Source organism: Stenella coeruleoalba (genome assembly GCF_951394435.1).
Source record: "Stenella coeruleoalba genome assembly, chromosome: 7".
NCBI lineage: Eukaryota > Metazoa > Chordata > Mammalia > Artiodactyla > Delphinidae > Stenella > Stenella coeruleoalba.
The window spans coordinates 68,838,545-68,861,455 of NC_137153.1; the positions used below are offsets into that span (position 1 = coordinate 68,838,545).

Genomic DNA, 22,911 nt, shown 5'->3' on the forward strand with positions numbered 1-22,911 from the left:
CATCTTGTTTCCTAAACAGTAAACAATGTAAAAGGGAAACAACAGGAGTCCTTTGCCCCACGCATGCCTCTCCTCTCACAGGTCTTTGCCTCCATTCCCATATGCCCAGATCCTCTCCATCCTTCAAGGCCCAGATGAAATGGCCCTTCTCTCTGAAGCCTTTCCTGATCTCCTTGCTGGATGTAATCTCTCCTTGCTTTAAACACTTGATTGCATATCACCTGTATTTCTGATATTATTGATACTTATGCTCTCTCTCCCTTGTAATTTACTTCTCTGTGAGTAAAACTTGTCTTCACTGGTAATGTGTAAACTTCTTTCTAAAGTCAGAATTTTCTGACCCACTGTTCTTTCTTTTAGAGAATTTAGCACAGTTCTTCACGTGTTGTAAAGACACATAGATACTGGATGAGTTCATGGAAGAAGAGGAGGGAAGGAAGGCAAGAGAAATCATGATGGTTTTCAAAATGTGTTTAACCCAGAACATGCATGGAGAACTAAGTGTAGCTTAATTTCTTTTCTTTACTTAAACCAATTTTGCTGACTCAGGCAGATATCTTAGTGGACATCCATAGAAAGCTGAGTTGTCAAATCATATAGACTCAAAGTATACACAGGCTTTTACTTCCTAGGGACAGACACACCTTCTGTATAAGCAGAAGGGATACCATACACTTAAACTGAGAGTTTCAGCACCTGAGAAACATGACTCTTCTCCATCTGTCTCATGTTGATTCCTGAGTTTGCTCTTTATGAGTTATTACTTGAAATTAATGGGTGGTATGGTATCCCCAAACAAATCTAAATCAGTATTCAAACTGTGTGGATAAGTGTGAATAACTTCCCAAGATGGCAGAATCAAGCAGTACTATGGAGCTAGGTTTGGATAAGAACATCAAAGCAGGGGTCTAGACAGCCAACAAGGAGACAAAATGCAGAGAGTGGCAGGTTGTTGGAAGGGAAGAATCTTGGAAAGCCCAGGGCCACTGGCTCTGGCTCAAAGTTCCATCCATTGCTTCTCCCCTCTCCCTGATACTAGTCACACAAACCCCCCGTTCCCCAACAAAACTTGGGCCTTTGGTAATTTTTACCTTCTTCTGTCAGTAAATTTCTTCTCAAGCTTTATTATGTGTTTACTCAACCAAGAAACATTCCTTGAGTGCCTACTATGCGTAAAGCAATGAATGTGTGAGGAAGACAAACAGAGCACTCTGTCTTCTGAGGGCGGCCTCCCAACCCTGACAAGGAGTTCTTCTAATGTGGGGGAGATTCAGGTGCTCTGAAGCCACCCTTACCGACAGGCAGGAGGCAAACAACATGAGTTCGGGGTTTGTGGAATACAGAATAGGTCACTGATTCTAAGACACACAATTTTTACCTTCATATTTTAACACTGCTGAAATCTGAACATATCCCAGTCAGTGGCATCATGTAACTGGCAGTGGTTTTTCTTTCTGGTGCTATATAGAACAATGGAGCATTTCACAGTCAATGGTGTCATAATTCCAGTGAAATGCAGTATAACACACTTTGATTACAATTGTGAAAAACACATTTTAAAATTTCAAAAATTAACCTACTTGCATGAAAAAATATTGGAAGGAAATTCTCCAAAATGTTGACAGTTTTTTTTAATCATGGTGGTAGGATAATGGGTGGTTCCTTTTCTTCTTTTTTCTGCTTTCTAAAGAAATTCTAAAAGAGATTTTGGAATTAGACCAATTTGAATGCAAATACCAATCTACTCAACTGTGTGACTCTGGACAAATTATTGAGCCTCAGTTCACTTTCATTAAATGAGGGGAGTCTTACCTACCTTCTCTCATCAGTTGTTAGGAGAATTCCACAAGCAGAGCACCTGGTACTGTGCAGGAGCTTAACTAATTAATGTTCTTCCTTCTACTCCCTTTTCTTTATTAGACTCTTTGAGAATAGGAATAATATTTGTAGTCTTAGGACAAGCATAATACTTGGTGCAAAGTAGGCATTTAGTAAGTATTTACTGAATAAGTGATTGACACTTTCTCATTCACCAAATGAATAATGAAACAAGATGGTACAGATAATGGGATTTACCTTATCATTTTGCCCTGCCTCTTGGCAAAAGCCTCTTCTGCCATATTTCTCATTTTTAGCTGAACAATGAATTTTCTCAAGTTTAGCTGAAACTTGAAATTGTGGTTTTATTTTTTAATTTCACTTTAATTGTCAAAAATTCCCATGGCCAGTGAGAAACTGCTAATAGTGTTACCGATCCTCCCTAGTTACTCCCCAACAAATGTCCTTCTGCCCAGTGTTGTTGGAGCCAATAGAACGAGACTGAGTTCGTTTCAGAAGCAAAGGAAAGCTTTATGCTTTGATCAAAGAATGGAGAGGCTCCGGCTCCTGCTCTAGAGCACAGGCTCTCCCAGAAAGGCTGGAGGCTGGGCTGCTTTATAGGGTTCTCTCCTGCCGAGGGGTGGGAGGAGTTCCTGCGGGTCCCATGCAGCATTTCTGCAAATAGCATGCCATCTTCATCTTCAATTGCAGTGTCGTGCTCAGTGCTTCTGCACAATGCATAACAAGCTGAAGTGTCCGGCGCAGCGGTTCTGCACTGGGAACTCAAATCCGACATATTAAGTGCAAGGCCCACTATAGGCAAGTGAAAGTAAACACAAAAGAAGAGGTTATCTTATCACCTAGGTTGTGTCTTATTTTTCCCGGGGACCCCAGTGGACTTTGCCAGTGACAGTAGCAGCTCTAAAATAGATACATACAGCAAGCCTTTCTGGAAGAGATCAAGATACAGTTATGCAAATTGGAAATCATGACTTTCTCCCAGGAGGAGGGGCAAGTGGCTGCAGTGAAGAGCTTGCAAAGAGAGTGTTCATGCATTAGCCCCTGGGCAACTGCTAGAATTTAGGGAGTAGGGATCCAGATGCAGACTTAGCCTCAAGCATTTTTTCTGAAAATGTTTTTGTGATACTTTCTGGGCATGAGCATTTCTCTTCAACTACTCCTTAGGATAAGGGCCCAAATTGATCTAATATTTTTCAAGCGGGCGATACAGTGCTGGGAGTGAGGGGAGCAGAGACCCTCTAAATGAGTTGCTGTTATTGGCCGTGCCTTTCAGCTTTGGTTGCACTAGTTTGCTCGATGGTGTTATATAGCATCTTGGTGACAAGGAACTTCACCCCCATTAAAAGTAGATTTTTAAAGCCCCAAGCAGTGTCGGGATTGCTAACATGATAGCTACAGTGAATATTTGTTCTTTCTTTCAAGAAGTTCATGGCTTTAATGAGTGTTGTCACCCCCATCCTCTCTGTGCTCCCTACTGCAGGTAGAGGTCAGAGAAAAATGTCATCACTGTATTTTTAGAGATGGGAACTGAGACATAGAAGAATATTAAATGTCTAGGCATTGCTGCCTTGGCAAAGTACACAGGCGTCTTTAACAAGAAGCCCACATCTCCAAGCCACATTCTTAATCTACCATTTTTAAGTCAAAGGCACATCAAAATAAATATGTGTTTATATCTATCCATGGAATATACGCTTGTATGTAGATGCTGTTGCATTACATAGAGCCATGAAAGGTTAGTACTCAGAGTGGCTTTAGTCTTATAGATGAAGAAGGAAATGAGGTCCATCGAGTTTTGCTCATGGTGTACTAATTGATAAGAGCTTAGATGTTGTGTGCTCTATGTATATATTTATTACGAGGTATTTTGTAAAAGGCACACTTTGAAAAGATTAATAGCACTGCTTTTTCAAGTTCCCTTAACCTAGTGGATGACCCAGGACCAGAGCTCAGTTTTGTTGATTCTGCATCCACTTCATCCATTCATACTGCCTTCGTTAGTAAGGGTGGATAAGGTGTCATTTCTTTTAATGTTTGAATACTGGTAGCATTGACAGGTCTCTGGGTGGCATCTCCAAGGCAACTTCCTAGTACATTTTAGTCTTTTATTTAAGATGTAAACAGAAGGACAACTCTTTCCAATCATGTAAGCTTGTTCTTCAGTCTTTTCTTTCTCTTTAGGACCATTCTCTTGCCCGGGCAAGCTTCAGAATTTTGCCTGGATTAGTTGCCTGAGAGTTGATATTTGTACATTTTGTTATGGTACTAATGGATAATTTCTTTTTAAATGCTCTATTCACTCCAAGCTGTTAGAATGCTGTGGGAATTCCTAGAACAGTATTTTCACAACCTTCCTGCTTCTGGACCCATCAAGGAGAGGCCAAGTTCAATTCAGCAAGTGTTTATTGGTCACCCACTTTTGTCAGGCAAACATGAATGTCATTTAATCAATGCAATGTGATACATGCAATAACAGAATGTATCAGAGGCTCCCAGTTTATTCAGAAGAAGTTGTCAGAGAAGGGGTCCTAGAGGTGAATAGAGTTTCTTCTCGAATAGAGTTTTGTTTTTGTTTTGTTTTATACTGGAATATAGCCGATTAATAATGTTGTGATAGGTTCAGGTGCACAGCAAAGCGACCCAGCCATACATACACATGTATCCACTCTCCCCCAAGCTCCCCTCCCACCCAGGCTGCCACATAACATTGAGCAGAGCTCCCTGTGCCATACAGTAGGTCCTTGGTGGTTATCCGTTTTAAATATAGAAGTGTGTACGTGTCAGTCCCGAACTCCCAGTCTATCCCTCCTCCCCACCCTTCCCCCCTGGTAACCTTAAGTTTGTTCTCTAAGTCTGGGAGTCTGTTTCTGGTTTGTACATAAGTTCATGTGTATCATTTCTTTTTAGATTCCACATATACGTGATATCATACGATATTTCTCTTTCTCTGTCTGACTTACTTCACTCAGTATGACGATCTCTAGTTCCATCCATGTTGCTGCAAATCGCATTTTTTCATTCTTTTTAATGGCTGAGTAATAGTCCATTGCATGTCCAGTGGTTAGGACTCCACACTTTCACTGAATAGAGTTTTGACGGTAAATAGATCACTGGGTAAGCCAAGTGGCGAGAGGCATTCCAGGCAGGGGGAAGCAAAGCACACAGGCAAGAACACAAATGACAGCATGGTGTGTGCTTAGAGAGACGAGCCAAAGACAGTTGGTGTCCGGCTGGGATATACAGCTATAGTCGTGGAGTAGAGGGAGAGAAGGCTGAGGAACCTGCAAGACTGGCTCATAACGGGATCTGTGGCCACACTGAGTGTAATGCTGCCAAGTGAAGAGGCCAGCGTGGTATTTAGGAAAGTCAGCCAGGGCACTGTGTAGAGAATGGAATGGGCGAGGTAGGAACATTACATCCTAAGTCTTGGGATTATACTGGACTGCCTGCATAGAACACCCAAACAGCAGTGACTTAAATAAACAGTCCAGTTCACTCATATAGAAGTGGTAGATAGGGGAATGATGTCAAAGTAATGTGGAGCTCTGGTTGTTCACACACAATCTTTCCTAGGCAAGAGGAGCTGAGATGGCGAGAGAAGGAGAAAATGAAGAAGCCCTCAGCCTATCTTCTGCATAAGCAGAATCCCTTTCTGCTCTCTTTCTATAAAATTTGAAATGAGCATGATCCCAGGGGCTGCGTCCCCAGAAAGGTGCACACCTGGCCTGCCCAGCCCTCAGCTGATGGCAGATCACAGTTCTTCCTAAGTGCTGGTTCTATCACCTGCTATCTCAGTTCCTGCAAGCCATCATTTCCAGTCAACATTTTTGTCCATTTTTAATAACCACCAAAGAGCCTCCAGCCACATTGAACTGGCTGCCCAAATCCTCTCTTGATTATTTTGTTACTCCTGCAATGAGTAGGTTTCGTAGATTTTGAGTGGTCTGTCCCAATCCTGGTTTTCCCAAAGAGCCTGTTATTTGTCATACACATTTGTACAGAGCAAAGGGCTTCTCAGGATTTGTTTATCATGTTATAGCAGCATGCCCAGTGTACTCTTCTCATGTGACAAGACATCTAAAAGTAGACAGTGCATGGAGGAGAAGCAGCCCCATGGGGCCAATGGTGCACCAGTCTCCTCCTGCTTTCTGCTTTGCCGTCTTTAACCGTGGCTTCCATCCTCCTGGTCACAGTATGGATGCTGATGTTCTCCATTCATTTCTTGTTTCAGTTTCAGGCAAAAGTGAGGGAGAAGAGTGAAGGACAGGTGTACCCCAAACTTAGTCCCGTGGCCACCCTCACATGCAAGGGAGTCTGGGAAGACAGGTATTTTAGTTCATTGCCATGCTCGACAAAACTGAGTTTCTGTTAATAATGTTTATTGGATAGACAGACTACAGGGTGTGCCAAAGATTCTCTGGAACCGTCTTCTAATCTGTAAAATGGAACTATCTCACGGATTCATTCACATTGATCGCCTCTGGGAAATCAGTGGTAGAGCCTAGAGACCTCTTTCTGAGGGTTCTGCCCCCATTTTCTGCCCCTCTTCCCTATTCTCTGAGGTTTCTATACTTTCCACTGCTTGCTCCCATTTTCACCCCTCTGGAGTTGCCAGTTGCCAACACAAAGATTTCCATCATCCAAGATCCAGTCATTAGATTTCATTAGAAAATCACCATGAAGCTGTCTCCCCGGCCTGAGCTGTTTGATATCAAGGCAGCAGTGGGGGAAAAGCAGAGCCTTCTCTGCTTGTCCTGGCTCCTGTGGTTCATAAGCTGTCTTTCTCATGATTTAAAGTGTGCCTGCAGGCCCTGAAGAAGCAGGCCAGTGAGCTCCCAGACAATAGTAGCATTTTCCCACCTCAGTGCGGACAACAAAAGGTTTCCAGACACCAACGGGCCTCCAAGAACAAAACGCGTTGTAAATGGCTTGTCCTACCAAACAACCAAACCATCTTTCAAATTGAAGAAACCTCAGAGCACTGATAAATTAAATGAAATGGAGTGGCAGGTACAAGCTTAACTTCTTCCTCTATGTTGGCTGTTTATTTAACAGTGATTGTGCAATGGTACTTTCCAGAAGAGCCCTATGGGTTACAGCCATGACTGATCTCATTTCTGGGAGTTTATAGTGTTAAATGTTTAAAGCTTATTTTTTTAAAAGGCAAATTGTAGAGACAATAAACATACTTCCCTCCCACAGGAAATTTAGTCACATCTGCATATGTGAGGTTGTGAAATAATAAAGCAGTAAGTCTAGAAATTGTATTGCTTAGAACTTAAGCATGTGTCACAACTTTGCCTTGAAATCTCAGGAAGACAAATAAGATTGATAAATCAACAGTGTAATAGTCTTCACTGAGGAAGTTGTGACATATTCACAAGGGGAATGAGCCAATGAGTGTACTTCACGTTATTCTGATGTTATCAGCGGATATTATCATCAGCGGTCATAATCAGGAATAATTTTTGGTGTCAGCCTTGATGTTATTAATGCTTATATAGTACTGGGGATTGATGATTAGATCCAGGGAAATTCTTAATTACTCTTATATACTTAATTACTACAAAAGTATCCCCAGAGCAATTTTACATTGCTAGTACTTGATAAATTCTGACAGTGTGCTAATTCTATAAAACAAAAGTTAAATTTAAGTGTGTATATGAGTGCAGTCAGAATTTCAATGTGTTGGGTTTTATGACAGGTGTGTAAGATGGTCATCTTAATCAGAAGAGCTGTTTGATTAATTATGGAAAATTGAACTGTGAATAATATACATATGTGATTAAGCATCTGCACACACACTCACAGATTAAACCCATATATCAGTAAGGATGTTAGAGGACTAGATCTAAATCAAGTAATCATCACTAAATTCTAAGTTTCCTTAGGACAGGAATCGTATCTCCTCACAATGTTTGGTACATGGTAATGCTTAATAAAAGTTTATTGAAGAAATATGAATTAATAAAAAGGGGAGGAGGAAGAGAGGGATTTTGCCCATGGTTTCTTAAACTGGTTGGTGGAGCCAGCCGTTGGCAAAATGGAGACTTGGAATCAGGTTTTCAGGGCCCGTCCTTTCTCTGGGCACTTCCTCTTATTTTCCTGTTCGTCTCTATAGATATCCAGTGCTTACCAACTGCCTGGGACCTCTCCCTAGAGGAAATAGGATGATTTAATGATTCACTTATACATTAAGGTAAATTTAATGCAATACTCCTTCTCATGAGTATTTGCACATCTGGTACTGAGTGTCAAGTAGTGAAATTCTGAGCAGTGGCAGCCCTGTGGAAGAGGTATTTTGAGGCATTCCCAGGGCTCGTAGGTGCAAGTCCCTTGTTTTTGAAAGCACTTTTCAGTTTTCAAAGCATTCCCAGCCACTAGCTTACATACCCCCAAATTGGTCACCGTATCTCAGAAGAGGAGATTTCCAGAAGAGGAGGTTGTGACTTGCCCAAGGTGATAAAGGAAGAGAAACAGTGAGCTGTAGAAAAAGCTGTAGAAAAGTCTGCAGAAAAAGACTTTGGAGTCAGGCAGATCTGAATTGGAATCTTATGAGCAAGTCATGCAATGTCCTGAATCTAAGTTTCCCGACTATTTTATTTTTGTTGAAATACAGTTGGTGTACAATATTATGTACACTATTTTCAGGTGTACTGAAATTTGACATTTACATGCATTATGAAATAATCACCACAAGTTTAGTAACCATCTGTCCCCATACAAAGTGATGACAATATTATTGACCATATTCTTTATGCTGTATATTACAGCCCTGGGGCTTTTTATATAACTGGAGATTTGTACCTCTTAGTCTGCATCACCTGTTTCACTGACCACCCTCCCCTCTGCAAAGCACCCATTCTCTATATCTGTGAGTCTGTTTTCATTTTGTTTTGATTCTTTGTTTTGTTTTTTTAAATTCTGAGTATAATAGGGGGATAGTGATACTTCTCTTTCAGAGTTGGTGTAAGAATGAGAGAAAATGCCTGGTCTGCAGGATATGCTCAGTTAATTAGAGCTATTATTATTGTTGTCATTTTTCTACTGTGTACCAGATACTGGGTGTGCTGGATACTTCCACTTGTATTGTTTAATCCTCACAATAACATTAATAAAAATATTAATATACTCTAGCCTCCCAGGTGATACTGAGAGTTTAAGCACCTTGCCCCAAGTCACATACCTAGTGAATATCAGAGCTGGTTTTATAAACACAGTCTGACCCCAAAGCTCGCACTCATTCTCCTTCATGATGATGCCTGTAGCTACAGTACTGTAAGAGTTTTTAGTTAGCTTGGGAATTATTTTTGTGTGAAGGTTAAATGTGAAACCATTAAAGATGAGGTTCCTTACAGGGCTAAAATTCTGCTGGCAATACAGGTACTATGATTCATGAGACAAAGTGATTTCCCACCAACCACTTGTCTTGTGTATTTTGCATACTGATTGCTGAAAATGTTTGCCTTTTTTTTCCCCTGTGTCAGGCAGTATGGTGCATGTTTACAGTGCCTTTCTTATTAGTTCTCATAACAACCCTATAAAGAAGGCATTGTTTATTCCCATTTTACAGCTGAGGAGTCTGAATCGCTAAAACATTAAGTAACTTGCCCATGATTTCTTAATCTTGAAATGGTAGAGCTGGAAACTACACCCAGGACCATCTGACAACAGTCTATGCTCTTCACCACTGGATTAAGAGCTGTCACGGTCCCTGTAGGGAAGGGATAGCTCACCCTCTGATTGCCCCCAGTGCTGTTACCCCACAGGTGTGTATGTGTATTGGTGTGTTTGTGTGTCTCTGTGTGTGTGTGCCCACGTGCATGCACGCACCCACGCTCTCATGTGCCATGTTTGCTCAAGCACACGCCTGCTGGGAGAAACTGTTTGGAAGCCTGATTACTAAATCATCAAACCAGGATTACTGGATTCTTAGCACATTCCTTAAATGCAGTTTTTAAATTCTTATTGACTTTTTAAATTAGAAAAAAATCTTTACCTGTTCATTTTTTTAAAGGTACTTAGGGTACTTAACCTTATAAAGAGTTTAAGTTGCTTCCCAGCCTATGTTCACCTTAATTCCACTGCTCAAAGGTAACGATTATTAAGATTGGTGAGTATTCCTTTTAGACTTTTAAAAATGCTTCTGAAAATGAAATATATGCATGTATATGTACATAACATGTGCCCTGTTATAAAGTGGCCTCACATTCTGCATTTTATTTTATGACTTACTTTTTTTTTAAATTAATTAACTTATTTATTTTTGGCTGCATTGGGTCTTCGTTGCTACGCGCAGGCTTTCTCTAGTTGTGGCGAGCGGGGGCTACTCTTTGTTGCAGTGCGCGTGCTTCTCATTGTGGTGGCTTCTCTCATTGTGGAGCACGGGCTCTAGGTGCGTGGGCTTCAGTAGTTGTGGCACCCAGGCTTAGTAGTTGTGGCTCACGGGCTCTAGAGCACAGACTCAGTAGTTGTGGCTTACGGGCTTTGTTGCTCCATGGCATGTGGAATCTTCCTGGACCAGGGATCAAACCCATGTCCCCAGCGTTGGCAGGCGGATTCTTAATCACTGTGCCACCAGGGAAGTCCCACTTTTTTTTAACTTAACAAAATATATTCTTTTGCTTTCTAGGTCAATGTATGTAAATCAATTCCTTTTTAATTGTATAGTTTAATACTTATGGGAACTTTTCATTTTTTAATCATTCCACTGTTGAAAGACATTTATGTTTTTTCCTTTTTGCTTTTATTAACAATGCTATATTAAATCTCCTTATGTATATTGTGTGTTTACACAAGTACTCTCACACACATATATATCTCTTTGCATTCTTTCTTTAGGAAATATTTCTGAAAGAGAAATTGCTGGATGGATGGGTATGCACATTTTAAAGCTGGATAGATAATGCCATATATTCCTTCACAAAGTCTGTACCAATTTAGACTCTCACCAACAGTGCGTTAGAGTGCTCATTTCCCCACCCTAGATATTGTCAGTCATTTATTATTATTTTTGTTTGTTTTTTAAGTGTTTTGAATTTTTAAAAATTTTTATTTATTTTTATACAGAAGGTTCTTATTACTTATCCGTTTTATACACATTAGTGTATACATGTCAATCCCAGTCTCCCAGTTCATCCCACCACCACCACCACCACCAGCCCCCGTCAGTCATTTTAATACTTGCCAGTTTGTACAGCAAAGTTGTTTTGATTTTTCCTTTGGTTAGTAATGTGACTGAGCATCTTTTAATATTTTTATTGAGCTCTAAAGGTAGTTCAGTTATAATAGGAATTAAGTAACAGGAGCTACTATTTGGGTATCTATATTATTTATTAAGTAGTTCACTTGCTCTTTCACCTGCCAGTCAGGTTGTGTCATTGGCAGCATGACAGTTTGTTTTCTTAATTGGAACTCAAAAATTTATTGAAGAGGAGGAAAAGATCCAGAAAATTTCTGTTTCATTGACTACTGTGACTTCTCTGTCAGTTAACTTAAAAACTATAGAGGGGCTTCCTGGGTGGCGCAGTGGTTGAGAATCTGCCTGCCGATGCAGGGGACACGGGTTCGTGCCCCGGTCCGGGAAGATCCCACGTGCCGCGGAGTGGCTGGGCCCGTGAGCCATGGCCGCTGAGCCTGCACGGCCGCTGAGCCTGTGCGTCCGGAGCCTGTGCTCCGCAATGGGAGAGGCCACAACAGTGAGAGGCCCACGTACCACAAAAAAAAAAAAAAAAAAAAAAAAAAAAAAAACTATAGAAAAGCGTTTAATGAACATTATTACAGATTTAGTGCTTTTTCATTCTTTGGGGGAAGCAATGACATTTTTTCCAGAAGCAAATGTTTTGTCTTATATCTGAAACTTATGAAGTTTAGCCTCTAATGAATAGAGATCTTAAAATCAAGTTAAATATTTTCTTATAAGTCTATTTTAGGGGCTGCACATTTGAACTCTTCAGGTCTGAACATACTAATGGCAATCCGTGTCTTGTAATTCTTGTATTTTTAGTTGCAGTTTTCCTTGTAAATATGATAAGCAATTCATCATTTAGAAGAAAAAATATGAATAGCTGTGGTTGGAGTTTCCTTAAAGGGAAAACACACACACACATCAGAAACATCTTGTTACTGGTAGCAAGGCCACTGTGTTAATAAAACAGAACAACAACAATAAAACACTAGAATTGGCTTGATCTGGGCCCATTCAGGTCATCTGGGCTCAGACCATGTTGCAAAACAGTCCTAGTTCCCTTAGAATTTCTAGTTGATTTACTTACAATTGTGAGTGCTCTTTCTCATTACAGAAATTTTTGCTTTCTAACCAGACTGCTCTGGCTAAACTCTCTATTTCGTTCTTCTGTAAGGGCTTTGAGAACTAGACCTTAAAGATGCAAGTCTGTTGAAGTAAAAACATTCAGGCATTTTTCTAGATCATTTAAGTGTAACGGCCAGCCGCTCCTCTCCTACATTCCTCCGCAAACCCAATCTCATATCCCACATCCCTTTACTTCAAATTCTTAAATTCTGTCATCAGAATGGCCGAATGATTCAGGGGATCTGAATTAGCCAAATATTTACCCCAAGGTTGTTTGTGTCTGTGGATCTGGGCTGATGTAGGGTTTTTATCAATACCATTGAGGTCAGTGATAGAACATACATTTATATTGCAATATATGTTTTATAAATTACTCTTAGGTACAAGATCATTATTATTGCCTGGTAGCTATAAAGAAACTGCTCGATAAAATATTTGTTTGATGAATACCTGGATCCTCATTATGACTTTATGAAGAGAGTAGGAAATATATTTCTGCTCCTATTTAGAGATGAAACTCAGATTAGAAACTCAGAAACTCCTTGACCTTGGGATGGTTTCCTAAAAGAGTGCAAAGTGTTCTGTGGATGAGTTGAGCCACTTAATTCTCCTGCCCACTCTTGTTCCTCTTCAGGTTCAGTGGCCTCCTGGCATCCAGCAGAAAATGGTGGCTTGGAGCAGCAAAACTCTCCAGGTCATCTTGACAGGGGCAATTGTATTTCCATTGTCTTTGTTTCTTCCTCCATTAAAAGAAAATTTCAGTGTTAGAAAGGGAAGTCACTTTATTTTTCTGAAACTCCTGATAGGCTATTATGTACAAAGTTCATAGATCAAAATCTTTGAGCTCAGTTGTGGTTCCTCTTACCATCAGTATCTTCACCAAAGGCTCTATGTGTAAGTATCACTCACTCATCCATTTATTCATTCTCAAATATTCAGCTCCTATTATGTGCCAGGTCCTGTTTGGGGTGCTAAAGCTACATCAATAGAGAAAATAGAAGTCCCTGCCTGTCGTGAGCTTATATGTAAGGAATGGTTCTTGGCAAGCAAAACCTTTGAACTCAACCGTGAGACAGTATTCTTCATGGTCCATATGTAGGCAAGGAATCGTGTCATCTATTTAATCCCTGTAGTACATGGCACATTTGAGATGCCTAATACATACTTTAAAATCGAGAGTTTGGTGGGCAGTGGGATGAGAGTAAGCAGAAAAGGAAAGACCCTGTAGACTAGACATACTCATCAGAGTGTGACCCCCAGGTGGTAGTGGGAAGAAGGCTGTCTAACTGGAGGGGCGGAGCAGAGGATGGCAGATCATAAATTGAGTTATCCACGTTAGGAGTCAGTGTCCCCAAGGTTTGACAAGATGAAAAGGCAAGTTTCCTGGTAGCCAGATGGAAAGGAGTGACAGGAATTTGGGGATCCAATGACATACATCAGGTTTTACAAATGCAGAGTCCGCTTTGCTTTCTTAAACCCACCTATATAGATTTCTTTTACTTCAAGCCCAGATTTCATCTCACTATAATATTCTAGACAGCAGATTTGGGGGAAGCTTCACAGTATGTAACAGGGACTTAGCTGTGAGGCAGAGGTTCAGCAGGAGAAACAGTCAAGCCATTGGTGCAAGTGTGAGCTGGTGCCCACTCTAAGAGAGATTAGAATGCTGGAAAGTTGTATAGGCATAGACTTGGATTCAGGGAAACAAGAAATCGCCTAGTTAGTGGAGCGGATATAACATGGGAGTTTGGTTACAGCTAGACAGCAGAAGTCTAGGCCACAAGATCAGTGTGGGACCAACAGTAAGCCCAGAACTTCTGAGTCACTCAACTGAGGTCCCGTGATTGCACCTTGCCCAAGAAGAGAATGGTACTGGGGTGGGGAGGGAGATCATCCTGATCTATGTCTGTAATCTAAAGTCACTTTGGGACAGTCATCATTGCTTTATCCCCAAGAGCCCCCAGAGTCCAGCAGAAAGGGCTGGGGGTGAGCCCAGGGGGAAGAGATGCCCATACGAAGAGCTCTCCTCCTCCATTTCAAATGAACTCAGAGCTGTTCTGTTTTTTCCTATTGGTATTCCATTTGGAAAACTTGCCAAAGATTGAAAATCATGTAAAGATGTTCTTAGGGCTTCTAAACCTTTAGGGTAAGAAACACCTTGTTAACATGAACACTCCCAGGCCCTTCACCCAGAAATTTTTTTTTTTTTTTTTTTTTTTTTTTTTTTTGCTGTACGCGGGCCTCTTACTGTTGTGGCCTCTCCCATTGCAGAGCACAGGCTCTGGACGCGCAGGCTCAGCGGCCATGGCTCACGGGCCTAGCCGCTCCGCGGCATGTGGGATCTTCCCAGACCGGGTTACGAACCCGTGTACCCTGCATCGGCAGGCGGACTCTCAACCACTGCGCCACCAGGGAAGCCCCACCCAGAAATTTGATTCACTGTGTCTGCCGTAGAGCCCAGGTGGAGCTGATGCTGTGGCCCCCACTTTAACAACCACAGGCCTAGACCCTAAGTGTAGGACTTAGTGCCACCTCACCGTGCTTCCCCAATCAGAGATAATCCAAAGGAAGAAATTGGCCAGTGACTGAGGGAATACTTTCCAGCTTCCTTCTCCCTTTACCTTCCGGGGAAGTTCTGTAAGTGCAGCACAACCTAAAAGCTGTAGAGAACCAGGATGGCTCTCAGAGGAGGCTGCAGCATTTCATGTTAATGTCCCTTTTCGTCTCTATCTGGAATCCTCTTCTCTGCCAGACCTTTCTTACAGCAAAGCTTGCTTGGAAGGACAAGGACAGATAGAATTAAATCTTCATTCTCTGCCGTGCTTTCCTTGTTCTGTTTTTGGCTCAAGTACTCCTGAGTCAAAGGGTTGCTTGTGAACTTTATGCAACAGAGCTTGACACAACCGAGGGTAAATTTACCTTTGTACTCGGAGAATGTAGCATGATAAGTAACACCAGGCTTATAATGAGACAGTAGGGGCTGGAATTTTCAGTGTGTTTTACTGTATGCAAAATATTTTCACACTTATTATTTCATTTGATCCTTGTAGCCACCTAGGAGGGTTATGCACACCAGCAACAGAGTAACCCCCTCTCATAGAGAAATTCCCACCTCATTCCTTTCAACCTTGACCCATGGCCAAAGTGTTTACTTCACACACCCATCAGACTAAGAATGTCCAACTCCTCCACCCTTCATTCTGGGCTTTATATGTATCCAGGATTTTTGAGTCATAGGCGGGTGATGGAGTACAGGAGGCAAATCATGGGCAACTGGGCACTGAGTCTCTTTCCGTTTGCTCCCTGTGCTTCTCCCCCTCCCTATCATGAGGATCATGCTGCCACAGTAGTATTATTTTCCCCCTTTTATCAATAGGGACTCATAGGCTCAGAGAGGCTATGGTTTCCTCAAGGCCACACAGCCAGTAAATGGCAAAGCTGGCTTTAATATCCATCCTAAGAATCTTTGGGTCTTCTGGTTTTGAGCACCTCTGTTTTATGTAATTGCCATACGCGCATTGTCTTTATGAGGATGCACTGAACCATTGTACTGTAACTACATACCCACACGCGGCAATTACTGAGACACATCGCAATTAGTTTACTTCGGCAGCTTATCATTCTGAGAATTTGGAAGCCGTAGGCCACCACGCATTAGTGTTTTGGTTGGGTTGAAGATATTTTAGTGAAAATCGATTACATCTTTTAACCAAAAGGGTTTTATACATGCCTTCCTTCTCACTCTGCTTTCTCCCACTTCCTTTTTGCCCTTTTCAGCAAAATGCTCTGCCCACTCTCATCCCCTTATTTGAAACTTTGCAGACATCAGTAGCAGACCATCTTCCTCTTCCCCTACCCCAGGTATACAACTTGGACAGCGAGTGTGGCTCACAGTAATAAATGCCGTTAGCAGCTTGCTTCAGACCAGGTGAGGTTCTGCGAGGTGCACGAGCAGAGGACAGCACCCAGAGTGTGCAGAATGCATCCCTCTGTGGCCTGTAGGCTAGTGGTAGACGCTGTAGATGAAAATGGCCCCACTTCTTGGAACCAGGTGGACTTGTCTAACTTGAAGCCCACATGCTGCAACCCATCTGACCAGGGACTAGGGGACCAGGAGGTTGCTCCACTGGTCAGCTTTCCAACCACTGTAACCTGGTTCCTTCAAAAGGAATGTGCCAAATGGAATGTTCAGGGTTATTATTTCCATTATTTTCCTTTTTCTTAGTACAGTAGTTACTTAAATGTCAGTCTTAAATAGCTCGAGTGCTTTGCAAGCTGGTTTAGTTCTCAGCCCGAAGAAAAATCTGTCTTGCTAACACAGTCTGTGAGCTGTTCCTGTAGCTTCCCCATTTATAGACTCCATATTAAAATGAAGAGTCGGTTTCTCCATCACTTCCAGGGAGGAAGCTTAGTAGAGTTCTGACTACATGAAGACCTGGCTGAGGTTGTTGGCCAAGACCAGGAGCTAAGGGGAAAAATGACAACCAAACTGTGGAGGCTTCACTTCCAAGATCAGCATCATTTTATACCTAAGGGTGGTGGGTTATGAGAGATAAATTGCTTAAGAATTGCATGTGCATTATACAGAATCTACAAATACAGCTAAGCTTATTTCATGGTAGTAATAATTGCTACTATTTACTGAGGGCCTACTACATGCTGGGGAATGCACTAGATGCTTTTATAAATGCTCTCATGTATAATGTTTTCCACAACCCTATAAAATAGATATTATTTTAAAAGAAAATGAGGCTCAAGAAGGAAAATAATTTATGCAAAGACACACAGTTGGTTAATGGGTTATCCAGGCTTTGAACCCAGATCCAGGTAGTTCATGCAATGGATAGAAATAAAATAGTGACTAAATCAGAAAATTGGCCAAGAGAAATTTCTGAAATGTCTCTGTTTCTACTCTTCAGGGTTTTTCGAAATTTTCAGTGTTTAGGTAATTTCATCAATTTTGTTAATTAATTCAATGCTTTTCTGCCTAATGAAAATGTATGTACTTCATGAAATGTTGATCCAGTCTGAGTAACTTTGCCTATAATCTGGCAGTGAGAGACCTCAACAAAAATGGCAAGATTTTGTTTGAAATGATTTGTCTGTGAGCTTAAGCCCTAATAGTCTCTATGAACTGTTACCAAACAGACCAGAGTTTGAGTCCTAGTTCTGAAACTTGGTAACTATAAGGATTTAGGTAAGTTATTTGAACTTTTTTGTTTCCTTGTCTGTAAACTGGGGACAATATTACTTAACTCAAAAGTTGATGTAACTTAAAAAGAATGAAATATTGCCATTTGCAGCAACATGGATGAACCGAGAGAATATACTTAGTAAAGTAAATCAGACAGACATATTTTATGATATCACTTATATGTGGAATCTAAAAAATAATACAAATGAATCTATATACAAAACAAAAATAGACTCACAGACATAGAAAACATACTTATGGTTACCAAAGGGAAAGGTGGGGGGCAGGTAAATTAGGAATATGGGATTAACAGATACAAACTACTATACATAAAATAAACAACAAGGATTTCCTGTATAGCACAGGGAACTATATTCAATATCTTGTAATAACCTATAATGGAAAATAATCTGAAAAATATATATATATCTGAATCATTTTGCTGTATACCTAAAATTAACACAATATCATAAATCAACTATATTTCAGTTTTTTAAAAAGTTGTAAAAATGAAGATTTTCTATTTAAAACACCTAAGATAATGGCTATCTCAGAGCAAATAAATATTAGTTCCTCTCCTTCCTTCTGAAAGAATTCTCTGAGGGGTTGGTGTAACACTAATCAAAATGTCTATAAAAATGCCAAAGCAAAGGAACTGCAAATGAGAAAACTCTGGACTTAGTAGAAAAGTATATGATGACTGTTTTAGCTCTGCTCCCCATTTGTTTTAAGATAAAGGCTAGATCCATGAATAATTGCAAATAGCTGGATGTTTTTAAATATTAAAATGAGTGTATGAATTTTCCACTTTTCTCTTATTTGCACAATAACATATAACCATAGTATTGGTTTAAAGGCATGTGATTCAACTTCCATCTCTTTGTCTATAAAATGAGAACATTTGTTTGAATCACCTACTTATAAGACAGGTATATCAGAGGCTGCCTAAGAAGGAGTTTTTTTAAGTTTTTTAAAAAGGTACCATGTGAGTAATAAGTGTATGATTCCCTGCCTTTCTCTGAGTAAAGTTGGAGGTCATTAAATCATGCTGAGAAGATGTGATGCCAGAGATCATATTCTTAGAGCCTTTAAGAGCTTTACCAGAGACTTACCTATTTTTTTCTCTTTTCTGCTCATTGGCTTGTATCATGGATTGCAGAAGGTATTTAAAGGGGGGAGTGCAAGGGTCCCCAGAGAGTACAAGGGAATGCACAAAGAGCCATAAGAGTGCTGGAGAAGAAGAAATAAGGGTAGCGAAAGGGAGTAGGCCATGCATCTTCTTTCTGAGTCCCTGTCCCTGGAACTCTCTGATTTGAGCCCTCTCGTTCATCACTTAGGCTTATCCATGCCCCTGCACGTGCAGCAATCATGACTGAAGCCCAAAACTCTACAATTCCTAAAGTAACCCACAAAATTATAGTCTCTGTGGAAAACTGGTTAAGAGTTGTAAAGCTCATAAACATACATCCCTGCTTCCACTTGGCTAGCAAACAGCTGTACCACCAAAAAGCTGAGCACTGCCAGCTCTGCCTCTGTCACTGACATCTGCTTATTCTCCTACCCAGGCACGAATTGATCAGTACCACTGACAAAAAAAAAAAAAAAAACCCACTCTGCCAGGGCTGGTCCTCAGCAGAGCTATGGGATGACCTCCTAATTATATCTACCCTCACCAGACAGGGCCAAACAACAGGGACCATAATCACTACTCTTTTTTAAAAGTTTTGGGAGTGCCCAAACTTCCTTCTTATTTGAGCTTTTTCCTCTTCCTATCTTGAATGCAATCTAGAGAAAAGAGTTGCATCTCTGTATATTCCTTAAAGAAAATTTCCTTTTTATTGTCACATATAATATTAAATTGTATTACTTGATTTCTCATTTGTATGTTTATCTTTCTTTCTCACTGAAACATAAACTCCAAGAAGGCATGGAGTACGTTTTATGCACCACTGTGTCTCCAGCACTTGAGTAAGTGCTTAGCATATAGTTGTCGACTAAATGAAGGCATAAAAGTTGAAATGTTTGTGTTATTAGAAGAATAGGGAAGAAAAGTGAAAAGAAACATTTGTAGAGTGCTGTGTGCAGGCACATGCTCAGCCCTTCACATGGGTCATCTCTTAATCCTCTTTAATCTTTGCAGTTACCTTATGAAGTAGGTACTGTGAACCCCCATTTTATAAAAATACAATAACAAAGGTAAGCACATGCTTAGCCAGTGTTTCTTCTGAAAGGTCAAGGGGACAGACGACTCCTGAGATTCGGGCAGTATCTGAAAACAACAGTGTTTGGCCTGGATGCCTAAAATGATACTCTCCGATCACATGGGAATTGAAGGGCTTTCTTGTCTGAAGATATTGAGGGGTCTTGGGAAGCAATTGTTCTCAGCATTGTTTCCAAGGAGCTTCACAAAGGGTCCTGCCCAGCCTGATCAGGCCACACTCTGGTTGAGGAATTAGTTCTGGGGGCCCTTCCTGATGCCTGTGATGAGCTTCACAGGTGGGCTGTCTGCATCTATAAGTTGGCATCATGGTCTGGGCAGAACCTACCGCAGGAAAGGGTCAGTCTTGATTCTGAATGTTGTCCGTCCAACTCTTTTCCTGGTGCCCAGAGTTTGGTGGTGGTTCTCAGCCTCACCATAAAGGAGAACAAGAATTTTGTTTTGCAAAGCCATCTGCTATGTATATAAACAAACCCATTAGGGGCACAGCTCCTGACATAGCACCTTGACAAAGTTTAGACTGATGGTATTCATCTCCACCCATACGTGTAAGGTAGAGCCTCTGTATTGAACTTTATTTCATCATCAAGTCGTAGGGAAATTGGAGACCCACCTATGCTGTTGCCACTCCCATACACACAGGGAGCTAGGCCCAGAGTCTGCAGGAAAGAAAGTGGGTGATGTGTTTCCTTTTCCTTCTCTTACTTCCAGAAAGGAAAGTGGTTCCTGCAGGAGAACTGAATTGCCCTGGAAGTTTAGCTTAAAACAATGCGCATCAGCCCTCATGAGGGTTGTGAGTTGGGTGACCATTATTTATTTATTGAAGTATTTATACTCTGGTTCCTTCTCCCAAGACTAGAGTGTAAATTTGTAAGGAAAAGATAAATGTAATAAAGAGTCTAATATACTTCTTATCTTGAACGCCAGGAGTCTAAGAATCATTATCTGGCTTTTATTGAAACTCTTGGTGGGTCATGTTTGTTCCCTAGGAATTTAATCAGAAACATTACTGAAAGTCTGTTAAACCTGAGAATGCAGATATCCCTAGAGTTGTGCTGTCCAGTACAGTAGCCACAAGCCACATGTGGCCATTTAAATTTGAATTAATTAAAACTAAATATAATGTAGAAGTTGGTTCCTCAGTCGACTAGCCACATCTCAAGTGCTCAGTAGCCACATGCAGCTACTGTATTGGACAGTGAGATAGAGGCCATTTCCATCAACACACAAAGTTCTCTTGGACAGCGCTGCCCTAGAGAATACCCTTCCATTACTGTATTTAGTCATGCGCTTCCTTTCTCCTCTAACTTTTTCCACTCCCCTTCCACGTTGGGAAGGAAATCCACACTCAGCTTCATGGGGCTACTTCATCATCATTAAGCAGCAAGAGTAACCATGAACTCCTGATCTAACGGATCATCACAGAGCTGTCAGTGACCCCACATGACAAAGTAAAGAGGAGAGGTTTTTGAGAATGAATTTTAGGGCTTCCCTTGTGGTGCAGTGGTTAAGAATCCGCCTGCCAATGCAGGGGACGCGGGTTCAAGCCCTGATTCTAAGAAGATCCCACAGGCTGCAGAGCAACTAAGCCCGTGTGCCACAACTACTGAGCCTGCGCTCTAGAACCCTTGAGCCACAACTACTGAGCCCACGTGCCACAACTAGCGAAGCCGCATGCCTAATGCCCGTGCTCCGCAACAAGAGAAGCCACCGCAATGAGAAGCCCGCGCACCACAACGAACAGTAGCCCCCACTCGCCTCAACCAGAGAAAAGCCCGTGCACAGCAGCGAAGACCCAATGCAACCAAAAAAATAATACCAATAAAATAAATAAATTTATTGGGAAAAAAAGAATGATTCTTAATACTATGTGAGCTCATAGGTAATATTAGGGGAGAAAACAGGATACAAAACAATATGTATAACATTCCAGTTTTGTGTGTATATATCTGGCCATGTCTGAATTGTAGGAATAAAGATAATTTTTCTTTTCTTTGCATATACTATTCTACATTTTCTAGTTGGTACAATTAATTCAAAATATTTTAATAATTAGAAAAACAAGTGTGTTTTTAGAAGGGAAAAATACTTCCCAAAATTGACAAGAGGAGGAATGATTCTCCTTGACCTTCAGGAGCTACAACTTGAGTAAAGTCAGTTTATCTGCAAGTTCCTCTTCTCCTCCATTCTTGGAGGTAAAATAACTTCTAAAATGGGGGAGGGGTGATTTTCTAACTAAATGTGATGACTAATATTTATTGCCAACATAAACTTATGTGTGCATTCTTCTGCTACTATAAGTGTATGTGTTCTTGTTCCAACTGCATTATCAATCCTCAAGGACAAGGTGTTATCTTCTAGTTCTTTGGTCTCTCCAAAAGCACCTTGACCAGTACTCAGTAACTGTCATTGACTGACTGACTGACAGATTGGCTGACCTTGCCATCACTCTTATGTTTTATGCCCACGAAATGTGTTAACATCTTGCTGCGTTTTGCTTTGGGTCCTTGACGTAGTGTTCCTTCCAAACTTACTACATGAAATTCAGCAGCTGGAATACAGGAGCCATTCATCAGAAAATGAGTTAGGCTTTCTCTGGTTTTTTGTGTGTGGCAAGATCCTAATGGAATCTTTTAAAATTATGTTAGTTTTATGGAAATAGCAGTGGCAAGAGGCTATGTTAAAGCTCTTTGATTTGAGTGACCACAGTCATCCACACCAGTGTATTTGGCATCTCTAGTAACTGGCTTCTTGAAGGGAGGGATTTAATAAAGAGGATTTTCTTTCCCTGAGTTGGCTGTGAGCGTGGTAAAACATGCTTGTGGGGCCATTCTGGTTTTGACTGTTTCTCGTGCCAGCCAAGAAAGCCACAGGCAGGAACTACAGTTCACTCGGCCCTCTCACTCAGACCCAGATGGACAGGGGAAACTGGGAGATGGAGCTCAGGATGCTGGGTTTACTATTTAACTTCACTGGATGTATTTCATTGCATTATGAACCTTTTGTACTCTTACACTTTACAGCACTCAAATGTAGATTGAAGCCATGTGAAATTCCTGCCATGTCTTCAAAGCAGGGAGAAGACAGGAAAGAGAGAATGAATTGGTTTTCACAAAAGGCCAGTGGAAGTCTCTATCACTGTCCCTGACATACCTGAATGATCAATGTCCCTATGTGGGGAGTTGTGGGAGTCTGTCTTCCTGGAAGGTTAATATTACACTGAGGAATGCTATCAGGGTATATATGAGTGACAAATATGAACAGAGCCAGCATAGGGATATAAATAGCAAATATTGTCTATTTTGTTCAGTGCGGCGACATTACATTCTAATAAACCAACTGTGATGG

The 22,911-nt window shown here is 41.0% G+C and overlaps 1 protein-coding gene across 1 annotated transcript in view; it reads left to right on the forward strand.

Annotated features, from left to right (window-relative positions):
* The window catches only part of GLIS3 (GLIS family zinc finger 3), a 520,272-nt gene that overhangs the window by 492,370 nt on the left and 4,991 nt on the right, over positions 1-22,911 (forward strand). The window lies entirely within an intron of this gene.